Genomic DNA, 26,626 nt, shown 5'->3' on the forward strand with positions numbered 1-26,626 from the left:
GGAAAAGGAAATATCTTCTCATCTAAAGTACATAGAAGCATTCTCAGAAACTACTCTGTGATGATTGCATTCAACTGACAGAGTTGAACGTTCCTTTTGATAGAGCAGTTTGGAAACACTCTTTTTGTAGAATCTGCATGTGGAGATTTGGACCGCTTTGAGGCCTATGGTAGTAAAGGAAATAACTTCATAGAAAAACCAAATGGAAGCATTCTCAGAAAATTCTTTGTGATGATTGAGTTGAACTCAGAGACCTGAACATTCCTTTTGATGGAGCAGTTTCCAAACACACTTCTCGTGGAATCTGCAAGTGGATATTTGGACCTCTCTGAGGATTTTGTTGGAAGCGGGATACCGGAAGCATTCTCAGAAACTTCTTTGTGATGTTTGCATTCAACTCACAGAGTTGAACCTTCCTTTCATAGTTCAGGTTTGAAACACTCTTTTTGTAGAATCTGGAATTGGATATTTGGACCACTGTGTGGACTTCGTTGGAAACGGGTGTATCTTCACCTCAAACCTAGACAGAAGCATTCTCAGAAAGTTCTCTGTGTTGACTGCATTCAACTCACAGACTTGAACAATCGTTTTGATGGAGCAGTTTTGAAACTCTCTTTCTTTGGAATCTGCAAGTGGATATGTTTACCGCTTTGAAGATTTCTTTGGAAATGGGTTAATCTTCACATAAAAGCTAAACAGAAGCATTCTCAGAAACTTCTTTGTGATGATTGCATTCACCTCACAGAGTTGAACTTTCCCTTTGATAGAGCAGCTTTGAAACACTCTTTTTCTAGTATCTGCAAGTGGACATTTGGAGGGCTTTGTGGAGTGTGGTGGAAAAGGATATATCTTCTCTTCGAAACTACATAGAAGCATTCTCAGAAACTACTCTGTGATGATTGCATTCAACTGACAGAGTTGAACGTTCCTTTTGATAGAGCAGTTTGGAAACACTCTTTTTGGAGAATCTGCATGAGGAGATTTGGACCGCTTTGAGACCTAAGTAGTAAAGGAAATAACTTCATAGAAAAACCAAATGGAAGCATTCTCAGAAAATTCTTTGTGATGATTGAGTTGAACTCAGAGACCTGAACATTCCTTTTGATGGAGCAGTTTCCAAACGCACTTCTCGTGGAATCGGCAAGTGGATATTTGGACCTCTCTGAGGATTTCCTTGGAAGAGGGATAAACTTCCCAGAACAAAACGGAAGCATTCTCAGAAACTTCTTTGTGATGTTTGCATTCAACTCACAGAGTTGAACCTTCCTTTCATAGTTCGGGTTTGAAACACTCTTTTTGTAGAATCTGGAAGTGGATATTTGGACCACTGTGTGGACTTCGTTGGAAACGGGTATATCCTCACCTCAAACCTAGACAGAAGCCTTCTCAGAAAGTTCTCTGTGTTGACTGCATTCAACTCACAGACTTGAACAATCGTTTTGATGGAGCAGTTTTGAAACTCTCTTTCTTTGGAATCTGCAAGTGGATATGTTGACCTCTTTGAAAATTTCATTGGAAACGGGTTAATCTTCACATAAAAGCTAAACAGAAGCATTCTCAGAAACTGCTTTGTGATGAATGCATTCACCTCACAGAGTTGAATTTTCCCTTTGATAGAGCAGCTTTGAAACAATCTTTTTCTAGAATCTGCAAGTGGACATTTGGAGGGCTTTGTGGACTGTCGTGGAAAAGGAAATATCTTCTCATCTAAAGTACATAGAAGCATTCTCAGAAACTACTCTGTGATGATTGCATTCAACTGACAGAGTTGAACGTTCCTTTTGATAGAGCAGTTTGGAAACACTCTTTTTGTAGAATCTGCATGTGGAGATTTGGACCGCTTTGAGGCCTATGGTAGTAAAGGAAATAACTTCATAGAAAAACCAAATGGAAGCATTCTCAGAAAATTCTTTGTGATGATTGAGTTGAACTCAGAGACCTGAACATTCCTTTTGATGGAGCAGTTTCCAAACACACTTCTCGTGGAATCTGCAAGTGGATATTTGGACCTCTCTGACGATTTTGTTGGAAGCGGGATACCGGAAGCATTCTCAGAAACTTCTTTGTGATGTTTGCATTCAACTCACAGAGTTGAACCTTCCTTTCATAGTTCGGGTTTGAAACACTCTTTTTGTAGAATCTGGAAGTGGATATTTGGACCACTGTGTGGACTTCGTTGGAAACGGGTGTATCTTCACCTCAAACCTAGACAGAAGCATTCTCAGAAAGTTCTCTGTGTTGACTGCATTCAACTCACAGAGTTGAACAATCGTTTTGATGGAGCAGTTTTGAAACTCTCTTTCTTTGGAATCTGCAAGTGGATATGTTTACCGCTTTGAAGATTTCTTTGGAAATGGGTTAATCTTCACATAAAAGCTAAACAGAAGCATTCTCAGAAACTTCTTTGTGATGATTGCATTCACCTCACAGAGTTGAACTTTCCCTTTGATAGAGCAGCTTTGAAACAATCTTTTTCTAGAATCTGCAAGTGGACATTTGGAGGGCTTTGTGGACTGTCGTGGAAAAGGAAATATCTTCTCATCTAAAGTACATAGAAGCATTCTCAGAAACTACTCTGTGATGATTGCATTCAACTGACAGAGTTGAACGTTCCTTTTGATAGAGCAGTTTGGAAACACTCTTTTTGTAGAATCTGCATGTGGAGATTTGGACCGCTTTGAGGCCTATGGTAGTAAAGGAAATAACTTCATAGAAAAACCAAATGGAAGCATTCTCAGAAAATTCTTTGTGATGATTGAGTTGAACTCAGAGACCTGAACATTCCTTTTGATGGAGCAGTTTCCAAACACACTTCTCGTGGAATCTGCAAGTGGATATTTGGACCTCTCTGACGATTTTGTTGGAAGCGGGATACCGGAAGCATTCTCAGAAACTTCTTTGTGATGTTTGCATTCAACTCACAGAGTTGAACCTTCCTTTCATAGTTCGGGTTTGAAACACTCTTTTTGTAGAATCTGGAAGTGGATATTTGGACCACTGTGTGGACTTCGTTGGAAACGGGTGTATCTTCACCTCAAACCTAGACAGAAGCATTCTCAGAAAGTTCTCTGTGTTGACTGCATTCAACTCACAGAGTTGAACAATCGTTTTGATGGAGCAGTTTTGAAACTCTCTTTCTTTGGAATCTGCAAGTGGATATGTTTACCGCTTTGAAGATTTCTTTGGAAATGGGTTAATCTTCACCTAAAAGCTAAACAGAAGCATTCTCAGAAACTTCTTTGTGATGATTGCATTCACCTCACAGAGTTGAACTTTCCCTTTGATAGAGCAGCTTTGAAACACTCTTTTTCTAGAATCTGCAAGTGGACATTTGGAGGGCTTTGTGGAGTGTGGTGGAAAAGGATATATCTTCTCTTCGAAACTACATAGAAGCATTCTCAGAAACTACTCTGTGATGATTGCATTCAACTGACAGAGTTGAACGTTCCTTTTGATAGAGCAGTTTGGAAACACTCTTTTTGGAGAATCTGCATGAGGAGATTTGGACCGCATTGAGACCTAAGTAGTAAAGGAAATAACTTCATAGAAAAACCAAATGGAAGCATTCTCAGAAAATTCTTTGTGATGATTGAGTTGAACTCAGAGACCTATAAAAGCTGAACCCAAGCATTCTCAGAAACTTCTTTTTGATGATTGACTTGAACTCAGAGACCTGAATATTCCTTTTGATGGAGCAGTTTCCAAACACACTTCTCGTGGAATCTGCAAGTGGATATTTGGACCTCTCTGAGGATTTCGTTGGAAGCGGGATAAACTTCCCAGAACTAAACGGAAGCATTCTCAGAAACTTCTTTGTGATGTTTGCATTCAACTCACAGAGTAGAACCTTCCTTTCATAGTTCAGGTTTGAAACACTCTTTTTGTAGAGTCTGGAAGTGGATATTTGGACCACTGTGTGGACTTCGTTGGAAACGGGTATATCCTCACCTCTAACCTAGACAGAAGCCTTCTCAGAAATTTCTCTGTGTTGACTGCATTCAACTCACAGACTTGAACAATCGTTTTGATGGAGCAGTTTTGAAACTCTCTTTCTTTGGAATCTGCAAGTGGATATGTTGACCTCTTTGAAAATTTCGTTGGAAACGGGTTAATCTTCACATAAAAGCTAAACAGAAGCATTCTCAGAAACTGCTTTGTGATGAATGCATTCACCTCACAGAGTTGAATTTTCCCTTTGATAGGGCAGCTTTGAAACAATCTTCTTCTAGAATCTGCAAGTGGACATTTGGAGGGCTTTGTGGACTGTCGTGGAAAAGGAAATATCTTCTCATCTAAAGTACATAGAAGCATTCTCAGAAACTACTCTGTGATGATTGCATTCAACTGACAGAGTTGAACGTTCCTTTTGATAGAGCAGTTTGGAAACATTCTTTTTGTAGAATCTGCATGTGGAGATTTGGACCGCTTTGAGGCCTATGGTAGTAAAGGAAATAACTTCATAGAAAAACCAAATGGAAGCATTCTCAGAAAATTCTTTGTGATGATTGAGTTGAACTCAGAGACCTGAACATTCCTTTTGATGGAGCAGTTTCCAAACACACTTCTCGTGGAATCTGCAAGTGGATATTTGGACCTCTCTGACGATTTTGTTGGAAGCGGGATACCGGAAGCATTCTCAGAAACTTCTTTGTGATGTTTGCATTCAACTCACAGAGTTGAACCTTCCTTTCATAGTTCAGGTTTGAAACACTCTTTTTGTAGAATCTGGAAGTGGATATTTGGACCACTGTGTGGACTTCGTTGGAAACGGGTGTATCTTCACCTGAAACCTAGACAGAAGCATTCTCAGAAAGTTCTCTGTGTTGACTGCATTCAACTCACAGACTTGAACAATCGTTTTGATGGAGCAGTTTTGAAACTCTCTTTCTTTGGAATCTGCAAGTGGATATGTTTACCGCTTTGAAGATTTCTTTGGAAATGGGTTAATCTTCACATAAAAGCTAAACAGAAGCATTCTCAGAAACTTCTTTGTGATGAATGCATTCACATCACAGAGTTGATCTTTCCCTTTGATAGAGCAGCTTTGAAACACTCTTTTTCTAGAATCTGCAAGTGGACATTTGGAGGGCTTTGTGGAGTGTGGTGGAAAAGGATATATCTTCTCTTCGAAACTACATAGAAGCATTCTCAGAAACTACTCTGTGATGATTGCATTCAACTGACAGAGTTGAACGTTCCTTTTGATAGAGCAGTTTGGAAACACTCTTTTTGGAGAATCTGCATGAGGAGATTTGGACCGCTTTGAGACCTAAGTAGTAAAGGAAATAACTTCATAGAAAAACCAAATGGAAGCATTCTCAGAAAATTCTTTGTGATGATTGAGTTGAACTCAGAGACCTGAACATTCCTTTTGATGGAGCAGTTTCCAAACGCACTTCTCGTGGAATCGGCAAGTGGATATTTGGACCTCTCTGAGGATTTCCTTGGAAGCGGGATAAACTTCCCAGAACAAAACGGAAGCATTCTCAGAAACTTCTTTGTGATGTTTGCATTCAACTCACAGAGTTGAACCTTCCTTTCATAGTTCAGGCTTGAAACACTCTTTTTGTAGAATCTGGAAGTGGATATTTGGACCACTGTGCGGACTTCGTTGGAAACGGGTGTATCTTCACCTCAAACCAAGACAGAAGCATTCTCAGAAAGTTCTCTGTGTTGACTGCATTCAACTCACAGACTTGAACAATCGTTTTGATGGAGCAGTTTTGAAACTCTCTTTCTTTGGAATCTGCAAGTGGATATGTTCACCGCTTTGAAGATTTCTTTGGAAATGGGTTAATCTTCACATAAAAGCTAAACAGAAGCATTCTCAGAAACTTCTTTGTGATGATTGCATTCACCTCACAGAGTTGAACTTTCCCTTTGATAGAGCAGCTTTGAAACACTCTTTTTCTAGAATCTGCAAGTGGACATTTGGAGGGCTTTGTGGACTGTCGTGGAAAAGGAAATATCTTCTCATCTAAAGTACATAGAACCATTCTCAGAAACTACTCTGTGATGATTGCATTCAACTGACAGAGTTGAACGTTCCTTTTGATAGAGCAGTTTGGAAACACTCTTTTTGTAGAATCTGCATGTGGAGATTTGGACCGCTTTGAGGCCTATGGTAGTAAAGGAAATAACTTCATAGAAAAACCAAATGGAAGCATTCTCAGAAAATTCTTTGTGATGATTGAGTTGAACTCAGAGACCTGAACATTCCTTTTGATGGAGCAGTTTCCAAACACACTTCTCGTGGAATCTGCAAGTGGATATTTGGACCTCTCTGACGATTTTGTTGGAAGCGGGATACCGGAAGCATTCTCAGAAACTTCTTTGTGATGTTTGCATTCAACTCACAGAGTTGAACCTTCCTTTCATAGTTCAGGTTTGAAACACTCTTTTTGTAGAATCTGGAAGTGGATATTTGGACCACTGTGTGGACTTCGTTGGAAACGGGTGTATCTTCACCTCAAACCTAGACAGAAGCATTCTCAGAAAGTTCTCTGTGTTGACTGCATTCAACTCACAGAGTTGAACAATCGTTTTGATGGAGCAGTTTTGAAACTCTCTTTCTTTGGAATCTGCAAGTGGATATGTATACCGCTTTGAAGATTTCTTTGGAAATGGGTTAATCTTCACATAAAAGCTATACAGAAGCATTCTCAGAAACTTCTTTGTGATGATTGCATTCACCTCACAGAGTTGAACTTTCCCTTTGATAGAGCAGCTTTGAAACACTCTTTTTCTAGAATCTGCAAGTGGACATTTGGAGGGCTTTGTGGAGTGTGGTGGAAAAGGATATATCTTCTCTTCGAAACTACATAGAAGCATTCTCAGAAACTACTCTGTGATGATTGCATTCAACTGACAGAGTTGAACGTTCCTTTTGATAGAGCAGTTTGGAAACACTCTTTTTGGAGAATCTGCATGATGAGATTTGGACCGCTTTGAGACCTAAGTAGTAAAGGAAATAACTTCATAGAAAAACCAAATGGAAGCATTCTCAGAAAATTCTTTGTGATGATTGAGTTGAACTCAGAAACCTGAACATTCCTTTTGATGGAGCAGTTTCCAAACGCACTTCTCGTGGAATCGGCAAGTGGATATTTGGACCTCTCTGAGGATTTCCTTGGAAGCGGGATAAACTTCCCAGAACAAAACGGAAGCATTCTCAGAAACTTCTTTGTGATGTTTGCATTCAACTCACAGAGTTGAACATTCCTTTCATAGTTCGGGTTTGAAACACTCTTTTTGTAGAATCTGGAAGTGGATATTTGGACCACTGTGTGGACTTCGTTGGAAACGGGTATATCCTCACCTCAAACCTAGACAGAAGCATTCTCAGAAAGTTCTCTGTGTTGACTGCATTCAACTCACAGACTTGAACAATCGTTTTGATGGAGTAGTTTTGAAACTCTCTTTCTTTGGAATCTGCAAGTGGATATGTAGACCTCTTTGAAGATTTCGTTCGAAACGGGTTAATCTTCACATAAAAGCTAAACCCAAGCATTCTCAGAAACTTCTTTTTGATGATTGACTTGAACTCAGAGACCTGAACATTCCTTTTGATGGAGCAGTTTCCAAACACACTTCTCGTGGAATCTGCAAGTGGATATTTGGACCTCTCTGAGGATTTCGTTGGAAGCGGGATAAACTTCCCAGAACTAAACGGAAGCATTCTCAGAAACTTCTTTGTGATGTTTGCATTCAACTCACAGAGTTGAACCTTCCTTTCATAGTTCAGGTTGGAAACACTCTTTTTGTAGAATCTGGAAGTGGATATTTGGACCACTGTGTGGACTTCGTTGGAAACGGGTATATCCTCACCTCTAACCTAGACAGAAGCATTCTCAGAAAGTTCTCTGTGTTGACTGCATTCAACTCACAGACTTGAACAATCGTTTTGATGGAGCAGTTTTGAAACTCTCTTTCTTTGGAATCTGCAAGTGGATATGTTGACCTCTTTGAAAATTTCGTTGGAAACGGGTTAATCTTCACATAAAAGCTAAACAGAAGCATTCTCAGAAACTGCTTTGTGATGAATGCATTCACCTCACAGGGTTGAATTTTCCCTTTGATAGAGCAGCTTTGAAACAATCTTTTTCTAGAATCTGCAAGTGGACATTTGGAGGGCTTTGTGGACTGTCGTGGAAAAGGAAATATCTTCTCATCTAAAGTACATAGAAGCATTCTCAGAAACTACTCTGTGATGATTGCATTCAACTGACAGAGTTGAACGTTCCTTTTGATAGAGCAGTTTGGAAACACTCTTTTTGTAGAATCTGCATGTGGAGATTTGGACCGCTTTGAGGCCTATGGTAGTAAAGGAAATAACTTCATAAAAAAACCAAATGGAAGCATTCTCAGAAAATTCTTTGTGATGATTGAGTTGAACTCAGAGACCTGAACATTCCTTTTGATGGAGCAGTTTCCAAACACACTTCTCGAGGAATCTGCAAGTGGATATTTGGACCTCTCTGAGGGTTTTGTTGGAAGCGGGATACCGGAAGCATTCTCAGAAACTTCTTTGTGATGTTTGCATTCAACTCACAGAGTTGAACCTTCCTTTCATAGTTCAGGTTTGAAACACTCTTTTTGTAGAATCTGGAAGTGGATATTTGGACCACTGTGTGGACTTCGTTGGAAACGGGTGTATCTTCACCTCAAACCTAGACAGAAGCATTCTCAGAAAGTTCTCTGTGTTGACTGCATTCAACTCACAGAGTTGAACAATCGTTTTGATGGAGCAGTTTTGAAACTCTCTTTCTTTGGAATCTGCAAGTGGATATGTTTACCGCTTTGAAGATTTCTTTGGAAATGGGTTAATCTTCACATAAAAGCTAAACAGAAGCATTCTCAGAAACTTCTTTGTGATGAATGCATTCACCTCACAGAGTTGATCTTTCCCTTTGATAGAGCAGCTTTGAAACACTCTTTTTCTAGAATCTGCAAGTGGACATTTGGAGGGCTTTGTGGAGTGTGGTGGAAAAGGATATATCTTCTCTTCGAAACTACATAGAAGCATTCTCAGAAACTACTCTGTGATGATTGCATTCAACTGACAGAGTTGAACGTTCCTTTTGATAGAGCAGTTTGGAAACCCTCTTTTTGTAGAATCTGCATGTGGAGATTTGGACCGCTTTGAGGCCTATGATAGTAAAGGAAATAACTTCATAAAAAAACCAAATGGAAGCATTCTCAGAAAATTCTTTGTGATGATTGAGTTGAACTCAGAGACCTGAACATTCCTTTTGATGGAGCAGTTTCCAAACACACTTCTCGAGGAATCTGCAAGTGGATATTTGGACCTCTCTGAGGGTTTTGTTGGAAGCGGGATACCGGAAGCATTCTCAGAAACTTCTTTGTGATGTTTGCATTCAACTCACAGAGTTGAACCTTCCTTTCATAGTTCAGGTTTGAAACACTCTTTTTGTAGAATCTGGAAGTGGATATTTGGACCACTGTGTGGACTTCGTTGGAAACGGGTGTATCTTCACCTCAAACCTAGACAGAAGCATTCTCAGAAAGTTCTCTGTGTTGACTGCATTCAACTCACAGAGTTGAACAATCGTTTTGATGGAGCAGTTTTGAAACTCTCTTTCTTTGGAATCTGCAAGTGGATATGTTTACCGCTTTGAAGATTTCTTTGGAAATGGGTTAATCTTCACATAAAAGCTAAACAGAAGCATTCTCAGAAACTTCTTTGTGATGAATGCATTCACCTCACAGAGTTGATCTTTCCCTTTGATAGAGCAGCTTTGAAACACTCTTTTTCTAGAATCTGCAAGTGGACATTTGGAGGGCTTTGTGGAGTGTGGTGGAAAAGGATATATCTTCTCTTCGAAACTACATAGAAGCATTCTCAGAAACTACTCTGTGATGATTGCATTCAACTGACAGAGTTGAACGTTCCTTTTGATAGAGCAGTTTGGAAACACTCTTTTTGGAGAATCTGCATGAGGAGATTTGGACCGCTTTGAGACCTAAGTAGTAAAGGAAATAACTTCATAGAAAAACCAAATGGAAGCATTCTCAGAAAATTCTTTGTGATGATTGAGTTGAACTCAGAAACCTGAACATTCCTTTTGATGGAGCAGTTTCCAAACGCACTTCTCGTGGAATCGGCAAGTGGATATTTGGACCTCTCTGAGGATTTCCTTGGAAGCGGGATAAACTTCCCAGAACAAAACGGAAGCATTCTCAGAAACTTCTTTGTGATGTTTGCATTCAACTCACAGAGTTGAACATTCCTTTCATAGTTCGGGTTTGAAACACTCTTTTTGTAGAATCTGGAAGTGGATATTTGGACCACTGTGTGGACTTCGTTGGAAACGGGTATATCCTCACCTCAAACCTAGACAGAAGCATTCTCAGAAAGTTCTCTGTGTTGACTGCATTCAACTCACAGACTTGAACAATCGTTTTGATGGAGTAGTTTTGAAACTCTCTTTCTTTGGAATCTGCAAGTGGATATGTAGACCTCTTTGAAGATTTCGTTCGAAACGGGTTAATCTTCACATAAAAGCTAAACCCAAGCATTCTCAGAAACTTCTTTTTGATGATTGACTTGAACTCAGAGACCTGAACATTCCTTTTGATGGAGCAGTTTCCAAACACACTTCTCGTGGAATCTGCAAGTGGATATTTGGACCTCTCTGAGGATTTCGTTGGAAGCGGGATAAACTTCCCAGAACTAAACGGAAGCATTCTCAGAAACTTCTTTGTGATGTTTGCATTCAACTCACAGAGTTGAACCTTCCTTTCATAGTTCAGGTTGGAAACACTCTTTTTGTAGAATCTGGAAGTGGATATTTGGACCACTGTGTGGACTTCGTTGGAAACGGGTATATCCTCACCTCTAACCTAGACAGAAGCCTTCTCAGAAAGTTCTCTGTGTTGACTGCATTCAACTCACAGACTTGAACAATCGTTTTGATGGAGCAGTTTTGAAACTCTCTTTCTTTGGAATCTGCAAGTGGATATGTTGACCTCTTTGAAAATTTCGTTGGAAACGGGTTAATCTTCACATAAAAGCTAAACAGAAGCATTCTCAGAAACTGCTTTGTGATGAATGCATTCACCTCATAGAGTTGAATTTTCCCTTTGATAGAGCAGCTTTGAAACAATCTTTTTCTAGAATCTGCAAGTGGACATTTGGAGGGCTTTGTGGACTGTCGTGGAAAAGGAAATATCTTCTCATCTAAAGTACATAGAAGCATTCTCAGAAACTACTCTGTGATGATTGCATTCAACTGACAGAGTTGAACGTTCCTTTTGATAGAGCAGTTTGGAAACACTCTTTTTGTAGAATCTGCATGTGGAGATTTGGACCGCTTTGAGGCCTATGGTAGTAAAGGAAATAACTTCATAGAAAAACCAAATGGAAGCATTCTCAGAAAATTCTTTGTGATGATTGAGTTGAACTCAGAGACCTGAACATTCCTTTTGATGGAGCAGTTTCCAAACACACTTCTCGTGGAATCTGCAAGTGGATATTTGGACCTCTCTGAGGATTTTGTTGGAAGCGGGATACCGGAAGCATTCTCAGAAACTTCTTTGTGATGTTTGCATTCAACTCACAGAGTTGAACCTTCCTTTCATAGTTCAGGTTTGAAACACTCTTTTTGTAGAATCTGGAAGTGGATATTTGGACCACTGTGTGGACTTCGTTGGAAACGGGTGTATCTTCACCTCAAACCTAGACAGAAGCATTCTCAGAAAATTCTCTGTGTTGACTGCATTCAACTCACAGACTTGAACAATCGTTTTGATGGAGCAGTTTTGAAACTCTCTTTCTTTGGAATCTGCAAGTGGATATGTTTACCGCTTTGAAGATTTCTTTGGAAATGGGTTAATCTTCACATAAAAGCTAAACAGAAGCATTCTCAGAAACTTCTTTGTGATGATTGCATTCACCTCACAGAGTTGAACTTTCCCTTTGATAGAGCAGCTTTGAAACACTCTTTTTCTAGAATCTGCAAGTGGACATTTGGAGGGATTTGTGGAGTGTGGTGGAAAAGGATATATCTTCTCTTCGAAACTACATAGAAGCATTCTCAGAAACTACTCTGTGATGATTGCATTCAACTGAAAGAGTTGAACGTTCCTTTTGATAGAGCAGTTTGGAAACACTCTTTTTGGAGAATCTGCATGAGGAGATTTGGACCGCTTTGAGACCTAAGTAGTAAAGGAAATAACGTCATAGAAAAACCAAATGGAAGCATTCTCAGAAAATTCTTTGTTATGATTGATTTGAACTCAGAGACCTGAACATTCCTTTTGATGGAGCAGTTTCCAAACGCACTTCTCGTGGAATCGGCAAGTGGATATTTGGACCTCTCTGAGGATTTCCTTGGAAGCGGGATAAACTTCCCAGAACAAAACGGAAGCATTCTCAGAAACTTCTTTGTGATGTTTGCATTCAACTCACAGAGTTGAACCTTCCTTTCATAGTTCGGGTTTGAAACACTCTTTTTGTAGAATCTGGAAGTGGATATTTGGACCACTGTGTGGACTTCGTTGGAAACGGGTATATCCTCACCTCAAACCTAGACAGAAGCATTCTCAGAAAGTTCTCTGTGTTGACTGCATTCAACTCACAGACTTGAACAATCGTTTTGATGGAGTAGTTTTGAAACTCTCTTTCTTTGGAATCTGCAAGTGGATATGTTGACCTCTTTGAAGATTTCGTTCGAAACGGGTTAATCTTCACATAAAAGCTAAACCCAAGCATTCTCAGAAACTTCTTTTTGATGATTGACTTGAACTCAGAGACCTGAACATTCCTTTTGATGGAGCAGTTTCCAAACACACTTCTCGTGGAATCTGCAAGTGGATATTTGGACCTCTCTGAGGATTTCGTTGGAAGCGGGATAAACTTCCCAGAACTAAACGGAAGCATTCTCAGAAACTTCTTTGTGATGTTTGCATTCAACTCACAGAGTTGAACCTTCCTTTCATAGTTCAGGTTGGAAACACTCTTTTTGTAGAATCTGGAAGTGGATATTTGGACCACTGTGTGGACTTCGTTGGAAACGGGTATATCCTCACCTCTAACCTAGACAGAAGCCTTCTCAGAAAGTTCTCTGTGTTGACTGCATTCAACTCACAGACTTCAACAATCGTTTTGATGGAGCAGTTTTGAAACTCTCTTTCTTTGGAATCTGCAAGTGGATATGTTGACCTCTTTGAAAATTTCGTTGGAAACGGGTTAATCTTCACATAAAAGCTAAACAGAAGCATTCTCAGAAACTGCTTTGTGATGAATGCATTCACCTCACAGAGTTGAATTTTCCCTTTGATAGAGCAGCTTTGAAACAATCTTTTTCTAGAATCTGCAAGTGGACATTTGGAGGGCTTTGTGGACTGTGGTGGAAAAGGAAATATCTTCTCATCTAAAGTACATAGAAGCATTCTCAGAAACTACTCTGTGATGATTGCATTCAACTGACAGAGTTGAACGTTCCTTTTGATAGAGCAGTTTGGAAACACTCTTTTTGTAGAATCTGCATGTGGAGATTTGGACCGCTTTGAGGCCTATGGTAGTAAAGGAAATAACTTCATAGAAAAACCAAATGGAAGCATTCTCAGAAAATTCTTTGTGATGCTTGAGTTGAACTCAGAGACCTGAACATTCCTTTTGATGGAGCAGTTTCCAAACACACTTCTCGTGGAATCTGCAAGTGGATATTTGGACCTCTCTGAGGATTTTGTTGGAAGCGGGATACCGGAAGCATTCTCAGAAACTTCTTTGTGATGTTTGCATTCAACTCACAGAGTTGAACCTTCCTTTCATAGTTCAGGTTTGAAACACTCTTTTTGTAGAATCTGGAATTGGATATTTGGACCACTGTGTGGACTTCGTTGGAAACGGGTGTATCTTCACCTCAAACCTAGACAGAAGCATTCTCAGAAAGTTCTCTGTGTTGACTGCATTCAACTCACAGACTTGAACAATCGTTTTGATGGAGCAGTTTTGAAACTCTCTTTCTTTGGAATCTGCAAGTGGATATGTTTACCGCTTTGAAGATTTCTTTGGAAATGGGTTAATCTTCACATAAAAGCTAAACAGAAGCATTCTCAGAAACTTCTTTGTGATGATTGCATTCACCTCACAGAGTTGAACTTTCCCTTTGATAGAGCAGCTTTGAAACACTCTTTTTCTAGAATCTGCAAGTGGACATTTGGAGGGCTTTGTGGAGTGTGGTGGAAAAGGATATATCTTCTCTTCGAAACTACATAGAAGCATTCTCAGAAACTACTCTGTGATGATTGCATTCAACTGACAGAGTTGAACGTTCCTTTTGATAGAGCAGTTTGGAAACACTCTTTTTGGAGAATCTGCATGAGGAGATTTGGACCGCTTTGAGACCTAAGTAGTAAAGGAAATAACTTCATAGAAAAACCAAATGGAAGCATTCTCAGAAAATTCTTTGTGATGATTTAGTTGAACTCAGAGACCTATAAAAGCTGAACCCAAGCATTCTCAGAAACTTCTTTTTGATGATTGACTTGAACTCAGAGACCTGAATATTCCTTTTGATGGAGCAGTTTCCAAACGCACTTCTCGTGGAATCGGCAAGTGGATATTTGGACCTCTCTGAGGATTTCCTTGGAAGCGGGATAAACTTCCCAGAACAAAACGGAAGGATCCTCAGAAACTTCTTTGTGATGTTTGCATTCAACTCACAGAGTTGAACCTTCCTTTCATAGTTCGGGTTTGAAACACTCTTTTTGTAGAATCTGGAAGTGGATATTTGGACCAATGTGTGCACTTCGTTGGAAACGGGTATATCCTCACCTCAAACCTAGACAGAAGCATTCTCAGAAAGTTCTCTGTGTTGACTGCATTCAACTCACAGACTTGAACAATCGTTTTGATGGAGCAGTTTTGAAACTCTCTTTCTTTGGAAACTGCAAGTGGATATGTAGACCTCTTTGAAGATTTCGTTCGAAACGGGTTAATCTTCACATAAAAGCTAAACCCAAGCATTCTCAGAAACTTCTTTTTGATGATTGACTTGAACTCAGAGACCTGAACATTCCTTTTGATGGAGCAGTTTCCAAACACACTTCTCGTGGAATCTGCAAGTGGATATTTGGACCTCTCTGAGGATTTCGTTGGAAGCGGGATAAACTTCCCAGAACTAAACGGAAGCATTCTCAGAAACTTCTTTGTGATGTTTGCATTCAACTCACAGAGTAGAACCTTCCTTTCATAGTTCAGGTTTGAAACACTCTTTTTGTAGAATCTGGAAGTGGATATTTGGACCACTGTGTGGACTTCCTTGGAAACGGGTATATCCTCACCTCTAACCTAGACAGAAGCCTTCTCAGAAATTTCTCTGTGTTGACTGCATTCAACTCACAGACTTGAACAATCGTTTTGATGGAGCAGTTTTGAAACTCTCTTTCTTTGGAATCTGCAAGTGGATATGTTGACCTCTTTGAAAATTTCGTTGGAAACGGGTTAATCTTCACATAAAAGCTAAACAGAAGCATTCTCAGAAACTGCTTTGTGATGAATGCATTCACCTCACAGAGTTGAATTTTCCCTTTGATAGAGCAGCTTTGAAACAATCTTCTTCTAGAATCTGCAAGTGGACATTTGGAGGGCTTTGTGGACTGTCGTGGAAAAGGAAATATCTTCTCATCTAAAGTACATAGAAGCATTCTCAGAAACTACTCTGTGATGATTGCATTCAACTGACAGAGTTGAACGTTCCTTTTGATAGAGCAGTTTGGAAACACTCTTTTTGTAGAATCTGCATGTGGAGATTTGGACCGCTTTGAGGCCTATGGTAGTAAAGGAAATAACTTCATAGAAAAACCAAATGGAAGCATTCTCAGAAAATTCTTTGTGATGATTGAGTTGAACTCAGAGACCTGAACATTCCTTTTGATGGAGCAGTTTCCAAACACACTTCTCGTGGAATCTGCAAGTGGATATTTGGACCTCTCTGAGGATTTTGTTGGAAGCGGGATACCGGAAGCATTCTCAGAAACTTCTTTGTGATGTTTGCATTCAACTCACAGAGTTGAACCTTCCTTTCATAGTTCAGGTTTGAAACACTCTTTTTGTAGAATCTGGAATTGGATATTTGGACCACTGTGTGGACTTCGTTGGAAACGGGTGTATCTTCACCTCAAACCTAGACAGAAGCATTCTCAGAAAGTTCTCTGTGTTGACTGCATTCAACTCACAGACTTGAACAATCGTTTTGATGGAGCAGTTTTGAAACTCTCTTTCTTTGGAATCTGCAAGTGGATATGTTTACCGCTTTGAAGATTTCTTTGGAAATGGGTTAATCTTCACATAAAAGCTAAACAGAAGCATTCTCAGAAACTTCTTTGTGATGATTGCATTCACCTCACGGAGTTGAACTTTCCCTTTGATAGAGCAGCTTTGAAACACTCTTTTTCTAGAATCTGCAAGTGGACATTTGGAGGGCTTTGTGGAGTGTGGTGGAAAAGGATATATCTTCTCTTCGAAACTACATAGAAGCATTCTCAGAAACTACTCTGTGATGATTGCATTCAACTGACAGAGTTGAACGTTCCTTTTGATAGAGCAGTTTGGAAACACTCTTTTTGGAGAATCTGCATGAGGAGATTTGGACCGCTTTGAGACCTAAGTAGTAAAGGAAATAACTTCATAGAAAAACCAAATGGAAGCATTCTCAGAAAATTCTTTGTGATGATTGAGTTGAACTCAGAGACCTATAAAAGCTGAACCCAAGCATTCTCAGAAACTTCTTTTTGATGATTGACTTGAACTCAGAGACCTGAATATTCCTTTTGATGGAGCAGTTTCCAAACACACTTCTCGTGGAATCTGCAAGTGGATATTTGGACCTCTCTGAGGATTTCGTTGGAAGCGGGATAAACTTCCCAGAACTAAACGGAAGCATTCTCAGAAACTTCTTTGTGATGTTTGCATTCAACTCACAGAGTAGAACCTTCCTTTCATAGTTCAGGTTTGAAACACTCTTTTTGTAGAATCTGGAAGTGGATATTTGGACCACTGTGTGGACTTCGTTGGAAACGGGTATATCCTCACCTCTAACCTAGACAGAAGCCTTCTCAGAAATTTCTCTGTGTTGACTGCATTCAACTCACAGACTTGAACAATCGTTTTGATGGAGCAGTTTTGAAACTCTCTTTCTTTGGAATCTGCAAGTGGATATGTTGACCTCTTTGAAAATTTCGTTGGAAACGGGTTAATCTTCACATAAAAGCTAAACAGAAGCATTCTCAGAAACTGCTTTGTGATGAATGCATTCACCTCACAGAGTTGAATTTTCCCTTTGATAGAGCAGCTTTGAAACAATCTTTTTCTAGAATCTGCAAGTGGACATTTGGAGGGATTTGTGGAGTGTGGTGGAAAAGGATATATCTTCTCTTCGAAACTACATAGAAGCATTCTCAGAAACTACTCTGTGATGATTGCATTCAACTGACAGAGTTGAACGTTCCTTTTGATAGAGCAGTTTGGAAACACTCTTTTTGGAGAATCTGCATGAGGAGATTTGGACCGCTTTGAGACCTAAGTAGTAAAGGAAATAACTTCATAGAAAAACCAAATGGAAGCATTCTCAGAAAATTCTTTGTGATGATTGAGTTGAACTCAGTGACCTGAACATTCCTTTTGATGGAGCAGTTTCCAAACGCACTTCTCGTGGAATCGGCAAGTGGATATTTGGACCTCTCTGAGGATTTCCTTGGAAGCGGGATAAACTTCCCAGAACAAAACGGAGGGATCCTCAGAAACTTCTTTGTGATGTTTGCATTCAACTCACAGAGTTGAACCTTCCTTTCATAGTTCGGGTTTGAAACACTCTTTTTGTAGAATCTGGAAGTGGATATTTGGACCAATGTGTGCACTTCGTTGGAAACGGGTATATCCTCACCTCAAACCTAGACAGAAGCATTCTCAGAAAGTTCTCTGTGTTGACTGCATTCAACTCACAGACTTGAACAATCGTTTTGATGGAGTAGTTTTGAAACTCTCTTTCTTTGGAAACTGCAAGTGGATATGTAGACCTCTTTGAAGATTTCGTTCGAAACGGGTTAATCTTCACATAAAAGCTAAACCCAAGCATTCTCAGAAACTTCTTTTTGATGATTGACTTGAACTCAGAGACCTGAACATTCCTTTTGATGGAGCAGTTTCCAAACACACTTCTCGTGGAATCTGCAAGTGGATATTTGGACCTCTCTGAGGATTTCGTTGGAAGCGGGATAAACTTCCCAGAACTAAACGGAAGCATTCTCAGAAACTTCTTTGTGATGTTTGCATTCAACTCACAGAGTAGAACCTTCCTTTCATAGTTCAGGTTTGAAACACTCTTTTTGTAGAATCTGGAAGTGGATATTTGGACCACTGTGTGGACTTCGTTGGAAACGGGTATATCCTCACCTCTAACCTAGACAGAAGCCTTCTCAGAAATTTCTCTGTGTTGACTGCATTCAACTCACAGACTTGAACAATCGTTTTGATGGAGCAGTTTTGAAACTCTCTTTCTTTGGAATCTGCAAGTGGATATGTTGACCTCTTTGAAAATTTCGTTGGAAACGGGTTAATCTTCACATAAAAGCTAAACAGAAGCATTCTCAGAAACTGCTTTGTGATGAATGCATTCACCTCACAGAGTTGAATTTTCCCTTTGATAGAGCAGCTTTGAAACAATCTTTTTCTAGAATCTGCAAGTGGACATTTGGAGGGCTTTGTGGACTGTCGTGGAAAAGGAAATATCTTCTCATCTAAAGTACATAGAAGCATTCTCAGAAACTACTCTGTGATGATTGCATTCAACTGACAGAGTTGAACGTTCCTTTTGATAGAGCAGTTTGGAAACACTCTTTTTGTAGAATCTGCATGTGGAGATTTGGACCGCTTTGAGGCCTATGGTAGTAAAGGAAATAACTTCATAGAAAAACCAAATGGAAGCATTCTCAGAAAATTCTTTGTGATGATTGAGTTGAACTCAGAGACCTGAACATTCCTTTTGATGGAGCAGTTTCCAAACACACTTCTCGTGGAATCTGCAAGTGGATATTTGGACCTCTCTGAGGATTTTGTTGGAAGCGGGATACCGGAAGCATTCTCAGAAACTTCTTTGTGATGTTTGCATTCAACTCACAGAGTTGAACCTTCCTTTCATAGTTCAGGTTTGAAACACTCTTTTTGTAGAATCTGGAAGTGGATATTTGGACCACTGTGTGGACTTCGTTGGAAAGGGGTGTATCTTCACCTCAAACCTAGACAGAAGCATTCTCAGAAAGTTCTCTGTGTTGACTGCATTCAACTCACAGACTTGAACAATCGTTTTGATGGAGCAGTTTTGAAACTCTCTTTCTTTGGAATCTGCAAGTGGATATGTTTACCGCTTTGAAGATTTCTTTGGAAATGGGTTAATCTTCACATAAAAGCTAAACAGAAGCATTCTCAGAAACTTCTTTGTGATGATTGCATTCACCTCACAGAGTTGAACTCTGCCTTTGATCGAGCAGCTTTGAAACACTCTTTTTCTAGAATCTGCAAGTGGACATTTGGAGGGATTTGTGGAGTGTGGTGGAAAAGGATATATCTTCTCTTCGAAACTACATAGAAGCATTCTCAGAAACTACTCTGTGATGATTGCATTCAACTGACAGAGTTGAACGTTCCTTTTGATAGAGCAGTTTGGAAACACTCTTTTTGGAGAATCTGCATGAGGAGATTTGGACCGCTTTGAGACCTAAGTAGTAAAGGAAATAACTTCATAGAAAAACCAAATGGAAGCATTCTCAGAAAATTCTTTGTGATGATTGAGTTGAACTCAGAGACCTGAACATTCCTTTTGATGGAGCAGTTTCCAAACGCACTTCTCGTGGAATCGGCAAGTGGATATTTGGACCTCTCTGAGGATTTCCTTGGAAGCGGGATAAACTTCCCAGAACAAAACGGAAGGATCCTCAGAAACTTCTTTGTGATGTTTGCATTCAACTCACAGAGTTGAACCTTCCTTTCATAGTTCGGGTTTGAAACACTCTTTTTGTAGAATCTGGAAGTGGATATTTGGACCAATGTGTGCACTTCGTTGGAAACGGGTATATCCTCACCTCAAACCTAGACAGAAGCATTCTCAGAAAGTTCTCTGTGTTGACTGCATTCAACTCACAGACTTGAACAATCGTTTTGATGGAGCAGTTTTGAAACTCTCTTTCTTTGGAAACTGCAAGTGGATATGTAGACCTCTTTGAAGATTTCGTTCGAAACGGGTTAATCTTCACATAAAAGCTAAACCCAAGCATTCTCAGAAACTTCTTTTTGATGATTGACTTGAACTCAGAGACCTGAACATTCCTTTTGATGGAGCAGTTTCCAAACACACTTCTCGTGGAATCTGCAAGTGGATATTTGGACCTCTCTGAGGATTTCGTTGGAAGCGGGATAAACTTCCCAGAACTAAACGGAAGCATTCTCAGAAACTTCTTTGTGATGTTTGCATTCAACTCACAGAGTAGAACCTTCCTTTCATAGTTCAGGTTTGAAACACTCTTTTTGTAGAATCTGGAAGTGGATATTTGGACCACTGTGTGGACTTCCTTGGAAACGGGTATATCCTCACCTCTAACCTAGACAGAAGCCTTCTCAGAAATTTCTCTGTGTTGACTGCATTCAACTCACAGACTTGAACAATCGTTTTGATGGAGCAGTTTTGAAACTCTCTTTCTTTGGAATCTGCAAGTGGATATGTTGACCTCTTTGAAAATTTCGTTGGAAACGGGTTAATCTTCACATAAAAGCTAAACAGAAGCATTCTCAGAAACTGCTTTGTGATGAATGCATTCACCTCACAGAGTTGAATTTTCCCTTTGATAGAGCAGCTTTGAAACAATCTTCTTCTAGAATCTGCAAGTGGACATTTGGAGGGCTTTGTGGACTGTCGTGGAAAAGGAAATATCTTCTCATCTAAAGTACATAGAAGCATTCTCAGAAACTACTCTGTGATGATTGCATTCAACTGACAGAGTTGAACGTTCCTTTTGATAGAGCAGTTTGGAAACACTCTTTTTGTAGAATCTGCATGTGGAGATTTGGACCGCTTTGAGGCCTATGGTAGTAAAGGAAATAACTTCATAGAAAAACCAAATGGAAGCATTCTCAGAAAATTCTTTGTGATGATTGAGTTGAACTCAGAGACCTGAACATTCCTTTTGATGGAGCAGTTTCCAAACACACTTCTCGTGGAATCTGCAAGTGGATATTTGGACCTCTCTGAGGATTTTGTTGGAAGCGGGATACCGGAAGCATTCTCAGAAACTTCTTTGTGATGTTTGCATTCAACTCACAGAGTTGAACCTTCCTTTCATAGTTCAGGTTTGAAACACTCTTTTTGTAGAATCTGGAATTGGATATTTGGACCACTGTGTGGACTTCGTTGGAAACGGGTGTATCTTCACCTCAAACCTAGACAGAAGCATTCTCAGAAAGTTCTCTGTGTTGACTGCATTCAACTCACAGACTTGAACAATCGTTTTGATGGAGCAGTTTTGAAACTCTCTTTCTTTGGAATCTGCAAGTGGATATGTTTACCGCTTTGAAGATTTCTTTGGAAATGGGTTAATCTTCACATAAAAGCTAAACAGAAGCATTCTCAGAAACTTCTTTGTGATGATTGCATTCACCTCACAGAGTTGAACTTTCCCTTTGATAGAGCAGCTTTGAAACACTCTTTTTCTAGAATCTGCAAGTGGACATTTGGAGGGCTTTGTGGAGTGTGGTGGAAAAGGATATATCTTCTCTTCGAAACTACATAGAAGCATTCTCAGAAACTACTCTGTGATGATTGCATTCAACTGACAGAGTTGAACGTTCCTTTTGATAGAGCAGTTTGGAAACACTCTTTTTGGAGAATCTGCATGAGGAGATTTGGACCGCTTTGAGACCTAAGTAGTAAAGGAAATAACTTCATAGAAAAACCAAATGGAAGCATTCTCAGAAAATTCTTTGTGATGATTGAGTTGAACTCAGAGACCTATAAAAGCTGAACCCAAGCATTCTCAGAAACTTCTTTTTGATGATTGACTTGAACTCAGAGACCTGAATATTCCTTTTGATGGAGCAGTTTCCAAACACACTTCTCGTGGAATCTGCAAGTGGATATTTGGACCTCTCTGAGGATTTCGTTGGAAGCGGGATAAACTTCCCAGAACTAAACGGAAGCATTCTCAGAAACTTCTTTGTGATGTTTGCATTCAACTCACAGAGTAGAACCTTCCTTTCATAGTTCAGGTTTGAAACACTCTTTTTGTAGAATCTGGAAGTGGATATTTGGACCACTGTGTGGACTTCGTTGGAAACGGGTATATCCTCACCTCTAACCTAGACAGAAGCCTTCTCAGAAATTTCTCTGTGTTGACTGCATTCAACTCACAGACTTGAACAATCGTTTTGATGGAGCAGTTTTGAAACTCTCTTTCTTTGGAATCTGCAAGTGGATATGTTGACCTCTTTGAAAATTTCGTTGGAAACGGGTTAATCTTCACATAAAAGCTAAACAGAAGCATTCTCAGAAACTGCTTTGTGATGAATGCATTCACCTCACAGAGTTGAATTTTCCCTTTGATAGAGCAGCTTTGAAACAATCTTTTTCTAGAATCTGCAAGTGGACATTTGGAGGGATTTGTGGAGTGTGGTGGAAAAGGATATATCTTCTCTTCGAAACTACATAGAAGCATTCTCAGAAACTACTCTGTGATGATTGCATTCAACTGACAGAGTTGAACGTTCCTTTTGATAGAGCAGTTTGGAAACACTCTTTTTGGAGAATCTGCATGAGGAGATTTGGACCGCTTTGAGACCTAAGTAGTAAAGGAAATAACTTCATAGAAAAACCAAATGGAAGCATTCTCAGAAAATTCTTTGTGATGATTGAGTTGAACTCAGTGACCTGAACATTCCTTTTGATGGAGCAGTTTCCAAACGCACTTCTCGTGGAATCGGCAAGTGGATATTTGGACCTCTCTGAGGATTTCCTTGGAAGCGGGATAAACTTCCCAGAACAAAACGGAAGGATCCTCAGAAACTTCTTTGTGATGTTTGCATTCAACTCACAGAGTTGAACCTTCCTTTCATAGTTCGGGTTTGAAACACTCTTTTTGTAGAATCTGGAAGTGGATATTTGGACCAATGTGTGCACTTCGTTGGAAACGGGTATATCCTCACCTCAAACCTAGACAGAAGCATTCTCAGAAAGTTCTCTGTGTTGACTGCATTCAACTCACAGACTTGAACAATCGTTTTGATGGAGTAGTTTTGAAACTCTCTTTCTTTGGAAACTGCAAGTGGATATGTAGACCTCTTTGAAGGTTTCGTTCGAAACGGGTTAATCTTCACATAAAAGCTAAACCCAAGCATTCTCAGAAACTTCTTTTTGATGATTGACTTGAACTCAGAGACCTGAACATTCCTTTTGATGGAGCAGTTTCCAAACACACTTCTCGTGGAATCTGCAAGTGGATATTTGGACCTCTCTGAGGATTTCGTTGGAAGCGGGATAAACTTCCCAGAACTAAACGGAAGCATTCTCAGAAACTTCTTTGTGATGTTTGCATTCAACTCACAGAGTAGAACCTTCCTTTCATAGTTCAGGTTTGAAACACTCTTTTTGTAGAATCTGGAAGTGGATATTTGGACCACTGTGTGGACTTCCTTGGAAACGGGTATATCCTCACCTCTAACCTAGACAGAAGCCTTCTCAGAAATTTCTCTGTGTTGACTGCATTCAACTCACAGACTTGAACAATCGTTTTGATGGAGCAGTTTTGAAACTCTCTTTCTTTGGAATCTGCAAGTGGATATGTTGACCTCTTTGAAAATTTCGTTGGAAACGGGTTAATCTTCACATAAAAGCTAAACAGAAGCATTCTCAGAAACTGCTTTGTGATGAATGCATTCACCTCACAGAGTTGAATTTTCCCTTTGATAGGGCAGCTTTGAAACAATCTTCTTCTAGAATCTGCAAGTGGACATTTGGAGGGCTTTGTGGACTGTCGTGGAAAAGGAAATATCTTCTCATCTAAAGTACATAGAAGCATTCTCAGAAACTACTCTGTGATGATTGCATTCAACTGACAGAGTTGAACGTTCCTTTTGATAGAGCAGTTTGGAAACATTCTTTTTGTAGAATCTGCATGTGGAGATTTGGACCGCTTTGAGGCCTATGGTAGTAAAGGAAATAACTTCATAGAAAAACCAAATGGAAGCATTCTCAGAAAATTCTTTGTGATGATTGAGTTGAACTCAGAGACCTGAACATTCCTTTTGATGGAGCAGTTTCCAAACACACTTCTCGTGGAATCTGCAAGTGGATATTTGGACCTCTCTGACGATTTTGTTGGAAGCGGGATACCGGAAGCATTCTCAGAAACTTCTTTGTGATGTTTGCATTCAACTCACAGAGTTGAACCTTCCTTTCATAGTTCAGGTTTGAAACACTCTTTTTGTAGAATCTGGAAGTGGATATTTGGACCACTGTGTGGACTTCGTTGGAAACGGGTGTATCTTCACCTGAAACCTAGACAGAAGCATTCTCAGAAAGTTCTCTGTGTTGACTGCATTCAACTCACAGACTTGAACAATCGTTTTGATGGAGCAGTTTTGAAACTCTCTTTCTTTGGAATCTGCAAGTGGATATGTTTACCGCTTTGAAGATTTCTTTGGAAATGGGTTAATCTTCACATAAAAGCTAAACAGAAGCATTCTCAGAAACTTCTTTGTGATGAATGCATTCACATCACAGAGTTGATCTTTCCCTTTGATAGAGCAGCTTTGAAACACTCTTTTTCTAGAATCTGCAAGTGGACATTTGGAGGGCTTTGTGGAGTGTGGTGGAAAAGGATATATCTTCTCTTCGAAACTACATAGAAGCATTCTCAGAAACTACTCTGTGATGATTGCATTCAACTGACAGAGTTGAACGTTCCTTTTGATAGAGCAGTTTGGAAACACTCTTTTTGGAGAATCTGCATGAGGAGATTTGGACCGCTTTGAGACCTAAGTAGTAAAGGAAATAACTTCATAGAAAAACCAAATGGAAGCATTCTCAGAAAATTCTTTGTGATGATTGAGTTGAACTCAGAGACCTGAACATTCCTTTTGATGGAGCAGTTTCCAAACGCACTTCTCGTGGAATCGGCAAGTGGATATTTGGACCTCTCTGAGGATTTCCTTGGAAGCGGGATAAACTTCCCAGAACAAAACGGAAGCATTCTCAGAAACTTCTTTGTGATGTTTGCATTCAACTCACAGAGTTGAACCTTCCTTTCATAGTTCGGGTTTGAAACACTCTTTTTGTAGAATCTGGAAGTGGATATTTGGACCACTGTGTGGACTTCGTTGGAAACGGGTATATCCTCACCTCAAAACTAGACAGAAGCCTTCACAGAAAGTTCTCTGTGTTGACTGCATTCAACTCACAGACTTGAACAATCGTTTTGATGGAGTAGTTTTGAAACTCTCTTTCTTTGGAAACTGCAAGTGGATATGTAGACCTCTTTGAAGATTTCGTTCGAAACGGGTTAATCTTCACATAAAAGCTAAACCCAAGCATTCTCAGAAACTTCTTTTTGATGATTGACTTGAACTCAGAGACCTGAACATTCCTTTTGATGGAGCAGTTTCCAAACACACTTCTCGTGGAATCTGCAAGTGGATATTTGGACCTCTCTGAGGATTTCGTTGGAAGCGGGATAAACTTCCCAGAACTAAACGGAAGCATTCTCAGAAACTTCTTTGTGATGTTTGCATTCAACTCACAGAGTTGAACCTTCCTTTCATAGTTCAGGTTTGAAACACTCTTTTTGTAGAATCTGGAAGTGGATATTTGGACCACTGTGTGGACTTCGTTGGAAACTGGTATATCCTCACCTCTAACCTAGACAGAAGCCTTCTCAGAAAGTTCTCTGTGTTGACTGCATTCAACTCACAGACTTGAACAATCGTTTTGATGGAGCAGTTTTGAAACTCTCTTTCTTTGGAATCTGCAAGTGGATATGTTGACCTCTTTGAAAATTTCGTTGGAAACGGGTTAATCTTCACATAAAAGCTAAACAGAAGCATTCTCAGAAACTGCTTTGTGATGAATGCATTCACCTCACAGAGTTGAATTTTCCCTTTGATAGAGCAGCTTTGAAACAATCTTTTTCTAGAATCTGCAAGTGGACATTTGGAGGGCTTTGTGGACTGTCGTGGAAAAGGAAATATCTTCTCATCTAAAGTACATAGAAGCATTCTCAGAAACTACTCTGTGATGATTGCATTCAACTGACAGAGTTGAACGTTTCTTTTGATAGAGCAGTTTGGAAACACTCTTTTTGTAGAATCTGCATGTGGAGATTTGGACCGCTTTGAGGCCTATGGTAGTAAAGGAAATAACTTCATAGAAAAACCAAATGGAAGCATTCTCAGAAAATTCTTTGTGATGATTGAGTTGAACTCAGAGACCTGAACATTCCTTTTGATGGAGCAGTTTCCAAACACACTTCTCGTGGAATCTGCAAGTGGATATTTGGTCCTCTCTGAGGATTTTGTTGGAAGCGGGATACCGGAAGCATTCTCAGAAACTTCTTTGTGATGTTT

This window comes from Pan troglodytes, chromosome 9 (assembly GCF_028858775.2).
Source record: "Pan troglodytes isolate AG18354 chromosome 9, NHGRI_mPanTro3-v2.0_pri, whole genome shotgun sequence".
Taxonomy (NCBI): domain Eukaryota; kingdom Metazoa; phylum Chordata; class Mammalia; order Primates; family Hominidae; genus Pan; species Pan troglodytes.